Below are 7,500 nucleotides of genomic sequence, written 5' to 3'. Positions count from 1 at the left end.
AAAATATTCGAAAGTGCGGAGCTCCGCCGTCAGAGGCCGGGTTTTCGCACGGGGTATCCGCCCCGGGCGCCTCTCGGGCGGCCTTCCCAACTGCCGTCGACCGCCCGGAGGGGGAAACAGAAAATGTTCGAAAGTGCGGAGCTCCGCCGTCAGAGGCCGGGTTTTCGCACGGGGTATCCGCCCCGGGCGCCTCTCGGGCGGCCTTCCCAACTGCCGTCGACCGCCCGGAGGGGGAAACAGAAAATGTTCGAAAGTGCGGAGCTCCGCCGTCAGAGGCCGGGTTTTCGCACGGGGTATCCGCCCCGGGCGCCTCTCGGGCGGCCTTCCCAACTGCCGTCGACCGCCCGGAGGGGGAAACAGAAAATATTCGAAAGTGCGGAGCTCCGCCGTCAGAGGCCGGGTTTTCGCACGGGGTATCCGCCCCGGGCGCCTCTCGGGCGGCCTTCCCAACTGCCGTCGACCGCCCGGAGGGGGAAACAGAAAATATTCGAAAGTGCGGAGCTCCGCCGTCAGAGGCCGGGTTTTCGCACGGGGTATCCGCCCCGGGCGCCTCTCGGGCGGCCTTCCCAACTGCCGTCGACCGCCTGGAGGGGGAAATAGAAAATATTCGATAGTGCGGAGCTCCGCCGTCAGAGGCCGTTCCAGTGCTTTTGGGTGGCTGGAAACACCCTCACGATGGTCTGATTATACTCTTAGGGGCCTCCCCTGTGTCGCCCTGGAGGTCACCCATTCAAAACATGCTCACCTATATACGTTTCGGAAAGTATTTTGGTGAACGCTCACTTTCTAAGCCTTTTAGCCTTCTTGACCCCCTAACTCCCCATATCTGGTTTACCTACTACAGCGCCCCTAACGACCAAAATCGGTACTGCATACCCCTGGTACCCCCGCCATTGAAAATGAATGGGGGAATTTTTTTAATTTCTCAATCCGGCCAGGAGGCCTCTTTTTCGGCCACGCTCGGCCGGCGAGCCGGTCCGCTCTTTACCCCTGGTACCCCCAGCCCTACCCCTGGTACCTCCCCCATTGAAAATGAATGGCGACCCCTGGTACCCCCAGCAACACCCCTGGTACCCTCAGCCTTACCCCTGGTACCCTCAGCTCAACCCCTGGTACCCCCAGCCTAACCCCTGGTACCCTCAGCGGCACCCCTGGTACCCTCAGCAACACCCCTGGTACCCCCAGCCAGCTTCGCCCCTGGTACCCTCAGCCTTACCCCTGGTACCCTCAGCCCAACCCCTGGTACCCTCAGCCCAACCCCTGGTACCCCCAGCCAGCTTCGCCCCTGGTACCCTCAGCCTTACCCCTGGTACCCCCAGCCTTACCCCTGGTACCTCCAGCCTAACCCCTGGTACCTCCAGCCTTACCCCTGGTACCTCCAGCCTTACCCCTGGTACCTCCAGCCTTACCCCTGGTACCTCCAGCCGTACCCCTGGTACCCTCAGCCTTACCCCTGGTACCCTCAGCCTTACCCCTGGTACCCTCAGCCTTACCCCTGGTACCCTCAGCCGCACCCCTGGTACCCTCAGCGGCACCCCTGGTACCCTCAGCCTTACCCCTGGTACCCTCAGCCGCACCCCTGGTACCCTCAGCGGCACCCCTGGTACCCTCAGCGGCACCCCTGGTACCCTCAGCCGTACCCCTGGTACCCTCAGCCGAACCCCTGGTACCCTCAGCGGCACCCCTGGTACCCTCAGCGGCACCCCTGGTACCCTCAGCGGCACCCCTGGTACCCTCAGCCGTACCCCTGGTACCCTCAGCGGCACCCCTGGTACCCTCAGCGGCACCCCTGGTACCCTCAGCTGCACCCCTGGTACCCTCAGCGGCACCCCTGGTACCCTCAGCGGCACCCCTGGTACCTCCGCCATTGAAAATGAATGGGCGGCCTTCCCACCTGCCGTCAGCCGCCCGGAGGGGGAAATAGAAAATATTCGAAAGTGCGGAGCTCCGCCGTCAGAGGCCGGCTTTTCGCCCGGGGTATCCGCCCCGGGGCGCCTCTCGGGCGACCTTCCCAACTGCCGTCGGCCGCCCGGAGGGGGAAATAGAAAATATTCGAAAGTGCGGAGCTCCGCCGTCAGAGGCCGGCTTTTCGCCCGAGGTATCCGCCCCGGGGCGCCTCTCGGGCGGCCTTCCCAACTGCCGTCGGCCGCCCGGAGGGGGAAATAGAAAATATTCGAAAGTGCGGAGCTCCGCCGTCAGAGGCCGGGTTTTCGCCCGAGGTATCCGCCCCGGGCGCCTCTCGGGCGGCCTTCCCAACTGCCGTCGGCCGCCCGGAGGGGGAAATAGAAAATATTCGAAAGTGCGGAGCTCCGCCGTCAGAGGCCGGCTTTTCGCCCGAGGTATCCGCCCCGGGCGCCTCTCGGGCGGCCTTCCCAACTGCCGTCGGCCGCCCGGAGGGGGAAATAGAAAATATTCGAAAGTGCGGAGCTCCGCCGTCAGAGGCCGGCTTTTCGCCCGAGGTATCCGCCCCGGGCGCCTCTCGGGCGGCCTTCCCAACTGCCGTCGGCCGCCCGGAGGGGGAAATAGAAAATATTCGAAAGTGCGGAGCTCCGCCGTCAGAGGCCGGCTTTTCGCCCGAGGTATCCGCCCCGGGCGCCTCTCGGGCGGCCTTCCCAACTGCCGTCGGCCGCCCGGAGGGGGAAATAGAAAATATTCGAAAGTGCGGAGCTCCGCCGTCAGAGGCCGGCTTTTCGCCCGAGGTATCCGCCCCGGGCGCCTCTCGGGCGGCCTTCCCAACTGCCGTCGGCCGCCCGGAGGGGGAGATAGAAAATATTCGAAAGTGCGGAGCTCCGCCGTCAGAGGCCGGCTTTTCGCCCGAGGTATCCGCCCCGGGCGCCTCTCGGGCGGCCTTCCCAACTGCCGTCGACCGCCCGGAGGGGGAAATAGAAAATATTCGAAAGTGCGGAGCTCCGCCGTCAGAGGCCGGCTTTTCGCCCGAGGTATCCGCCCCGGGCGCCTCTCGGGCGGCCTTCCCAACTGCCGTCGACCGCCCGGAGGGGGAGATAGAAAATATTCGAAAGTGCGGAGCTCCGCCGTCAGAGGCCGGCTTTTCGCCCGAGGTATCCGCCCCGGGCGCCTCTCGGGCGGCCTTCCCAACTGCCGTCGACCGCCCGGAGGGGGAGATAGAAAATATTCGAAAGTGCGGAGCTCCGCCGTCAGAGGCCGGCTCCACGCTTCATTCATCCGACCGAGACGCCTCTCCGCCGGCCACACTCGGCTGCGGGGCCGGCCCGCTCTCCGCCATTGAAAATGAATGGGGGGCATTTTCTCATGCTTTCAATCCGCCTAAGAGGCATCTTTCCCGGCCAACTTTGTGCCCCTGGTACCTCCAGCATCGAGAAAGCATGGTGACTCGTCCGACACATGCCCCCCTATATACGTTTCGGAAAGTATTTTGGTGAACGGTCACTTTCTAAGCCTTTCGCCTTCTTGACCCCCTAACTCCGCATATCTGGTTTACCTACTACAGCGCCCCTAACGACCAAAATCGGTACTGCTACCCCTGGTACCCCCGCCATTGAAAATGAATGGGGGAATTTTTTTAATCCCCCAGGCCGGCCAGGAGGCCCCTTTCCCGGCCAAACTCGCACGCTGGGCCGGCCCGCTCTTTACCCCTGGTACCCCCGCCATTGAAAATGAATGGGGGAATTTTTTTCAATCTCCCAGGCCGGCCAGGAGGGCTCTTTCCCGGCCACACTCGCACGCCGGGCCGGCCCGCTCTTTACCCCTGGTACCCCCAGCTCTACCCCTGGTACCCCCGCCATTGAAAATGAATGGGGGAATTTTTTCAATCTCCCAATCCGACCAAGAGGCCTCTTTTCCGGCCAAACTCGCACGCCGGGCCGGCCCGCTCTTTACCCCTGGTACCCCCAGCTCTACCCCTGGTACCCCCGCCATTGAAAATGAATGGGGGAATTTTTTCAATCTCCCAATCCGACCAAGAGGCCTCTTTTCCGGCCAAACTCGCACGCCGGGCCGGCCCGCTCTTTACCCCTGGTACCCCCAGCTCTACCCCTGGTACCCCCGCCATTGAAAATGAATGGGGGAATTTTTTCAATCTCCCACGCCGGCCAAGAGGCCTTTTTCCCGGGCACGCACGCTCGCCGGGCCGGCCCGCTATTATTAAACTCTCACCCCTGCAAGGAGGCCTTTTTCCCGGGCACGCACGCTCGCGGGGCCGGCCCGCTATTATTAAACTCTCACGCCGGCCAAGAGGCCTTTTTCCCGGGCACGCACGCTCGCCGGGCCGGCCCGCTATTATTAAACTCTCACGCCTGCAAGGAGGCCTTTTTCCCGGGCACGCACGCTCGCCGGGCCGGCCCGCTATTATTGAACTCTCACGCCTGCAAGGAGGCCTTTTTCCCGGGCACGCACGCTCGCGGAGCCGGCCCGCTATTATTAAACTCTCACGCCTGCAAGGAGGCCTTTTTCCCGGGCACGCACGCTCGCCGGGCCGGCCCGCTATTATTAAACTCTCACGCCTGCAAGGAGGCCTTTTTCCCGGGCACGCACGCTCGCCGGGCCGGCCCGCTATTATTAAACTCTCACGCCTGCAAGGAGGCCTTTTTCCCGGGCACGCACGCTCGCCGGGCCGGCCCGCTATTATTAAACTCTCACGCCTGCAAGGAGGCCTTTTTCCCGGGCACGCACGCTCGCCGGGCCGGCCCGCTATTATTAAACTCTCACGCCGGCCAAGAGGCCCTTTTCCCGGGCACGCACGCTCGATGAGCCGGCCCGCTATTATTAAACTCTCACGCCGGCCAAGAGGCCCTTTTCCCGGGCACGCACGCTCGATGAGCCGGCCCGCTATTATTAAACTCTCACGCCGGCCAAGAGGCCTTTTTCCCGGCCACGCACGCTCGCGGAGCCGGCCCGCTATTATTAAACTCTCACGCCTGCAAGGAGGCCTTTTTCCCGGGCACGCACGCTCGCCGGGCCGGCCCGCTATTATTAAACTCTCACGCCGGCCAAGAGGCCCTTTTCCCGGGCACGCACGCTCGATGAGCCGGCCCGCTATTATTAAACTCTCACGCCGGCCAAGAGGCCCTTTTCCCGGGCACGCACGCTCGCCGAGCCGGCCCGCTATTATTAAACTCTCACGCCGGCCAAGAGGCCTTTTTCCCGGCCACGCACGCTCGCGGAGCCGGCCCGCTATTATTAAACTCTCACGCCTGCAAGGAGGCCTTTTTCCCGGGCACGCACGCTCGCCGGGCCGGCCCGCTATTATTAAACTCTCACGCCTGCAAGGAGGCCTTTTTCCCGGGCACGCACGCTCGCCGGGCCGGCCCGCTATTATTAAACTCTCACGCCGGCCAAGAGGCCCTTTTCCCGGGCACGCACGCTCGATGAGCCGGCCCGCTATTATTAAACTCTCACGCCGGCCAAGAGGCCCTTTTCCCGGGCACGCACGCTCGCCGAGCCGGCCCGCTATTATTAAACTCTCAGGCCCGCTATTATTAAACTCTCACGCCGGCCAAGAGGCCCTTTTCCCGGGCACGCACGCTCGATGAGCCGGCCCGCTATTATTAAACTCTCACGCCTGCAAGGAGGCCTTTTTCCCGGGCACGCACGCTCGCTGAGCCGGCCCGCTATTATTAAACTCTCACGCCGGCCAAGAGGCCCTTTTCCCGGGCACGCACGCTCGCCGAGCCGGCCCGCTATTATTAAACTCTCACGCCGGCCAAGAGGCCTTTTTCCCGGGCACGCACGCTCGCCGAGCCGGCCCGCTATTATTAAACTCTCACGCCGGCCAGGAGGCATTTTTCCCGGGCACGCACGCTCGCCGTGCAGGCCCGCCATTTGCCTACCACACCGCCGTCTGGCGGACACCAAGCGGTACCGCCGACCCCTCCCGTTGAAAATGAATGGGGGATTTTTTTTCAATCCCCCAAGCCGGCCAAGAGGCCTTTTTCCCGGGCACGCACGCTCGATGAGCCGGCCCGCTATTATTAAACTCTTACGCCTGCAAGGAGGCCTTTTTCCCGGGCACGCACGCTCGCCGAGCCGGCCCGCTATTATTAAACTCTCACGCCTGCAAGGAGGCCTTTTTCCCGGGCACGCACGCTCGCCGGGCCGGCCCGCTATTATTAAACTCTCACGCCGGCCAAGAGGCCTTTTTCCCGGGCACGCACGCTCGATGAGCCGGCCCGCTATTATTAAACTCTTACGCCTGCAAGGAGGCCTTTTTCCCGGGCACGCACGCTCGCCGAGCCGGCCCGCTATTATTAAACTCTCACGCCTGCAAGGAGGCCTTTTTCCCGGGGACGCACGCTCGCAGAGCCGGCCCGCTATTATTAAACTCTCACGCCGGCCAGGAGGCCTTTTTCCCGGGCACGCACGCTCGCCGTGCAGGCCCGCCATTTGCCTACCACACCGCCGTCTGGCGGACACCAAGCGGTACCGCCGACCCCTCCCGTTGAAAATGAATGGGGGATTTTTTTTTTTCAATCCCCCAAGCCGGCCAAGAGGCCTTTTTCCCGGGCACGCACGCTCGATGAGCCGGCCCGCTATTATTAAACTCTCACGCCGGCCAAGAGGCCCTTTTCCCGGGCACGCACGCTCGATGAGCCGGCCCGCTATTATTAAACGCTCACGCCTGCAAGGAGGCCTTTTTCCCGGGCACGCACGCTCGCCGGGCCGGCCCGCTATTATTAAACTCTCACGCCGGCCAAGAGGCCTTTTTCCCGGGCACGCACGCTCTCCGGGCCGGCCCGCTATTATTAAACTCTCACGCCTGCAAGGAGGCCTTTTTCCCGGGCACGCACGCTCGCCGTGCAGGCCCGCCATTTGCCTACCACACCGCCGTCTGGCGGACACCAAGCGGTACCGCCGACCCCTCCCGTTGAAAATGAATGGGGGATTTTTTTTCAATCCCCCAAGCCGGCCAAGAGGCCTTTTTCCCGGGCACGCACGCTCGCCGGGCCGGCCCGCTATTATTAAACGCTCAGGCCGGCCAAGAGGCCCTTTTCCCGGGCACGCACGCTCGCAGAGCCGGTCCGCTATTATTAAACGCTCACGCCTGCAAGGAGGCCTTTTTCCCGGGCACGCACGCTCGCCGGGCCGGCCCGCTATTATTAAACTCTCACCCCTGCAAGGAGGCCTTTTTCCCGGGCACGCACGCTCGCGGGGCCGGCCCGCTATTATTAAACTCTCACGCCGGCCAAGAGGCCCTTTTCCCGGGCACGCACGCTCGCCGAGCCGGCCCGCTATTATTAAACTCTCACGCCTGCAAGGAGGCCCTTTTCCCGGGCACGCACGCTCGATGAGCCGGCCCGCTATTATTAAACTCTCACGCCTGCAAGGAGGCCTTTTTCCCGGGCACGCACGCTCGCGGGGCCGGCCCGCTATTATTAAACGCTCAGGCCGGCCAAGAGGCCCTTTTCCCGGGCACGCACGCTCGATGAGCCGGCCCGCTATTATTAAACGCTCAGGCCGGCCAAGAGGCCCTTTTCCCGGGCACGCACGCTCGCAGAGCCGGCCCGCTATTATTAAACTCTCACG

Source organism: Hippocampus guttulatus, unplaced genomic scaffold (genome assembly GCF_054856545.1).
Source record: "Hippocampus guttulatus isolate MCC_2025c unplaced genomic scaffold, RoL_Hgut_1.0 HiC_scaffold_38, whole genome shotgun sequence".
Taxonomy (NCBI): domain Eukaryota; kingdom Metazoa; phylum Chordata; class Actinopteri; order Syngnathiformes; family Syngnathidae; genus Hippocampus; species Hippocampus guttulatus.
The sequence above is the reverse complement of the archived record's forward strand: the minus strand, read 5'-3'. Positions refer to the sequence as shown.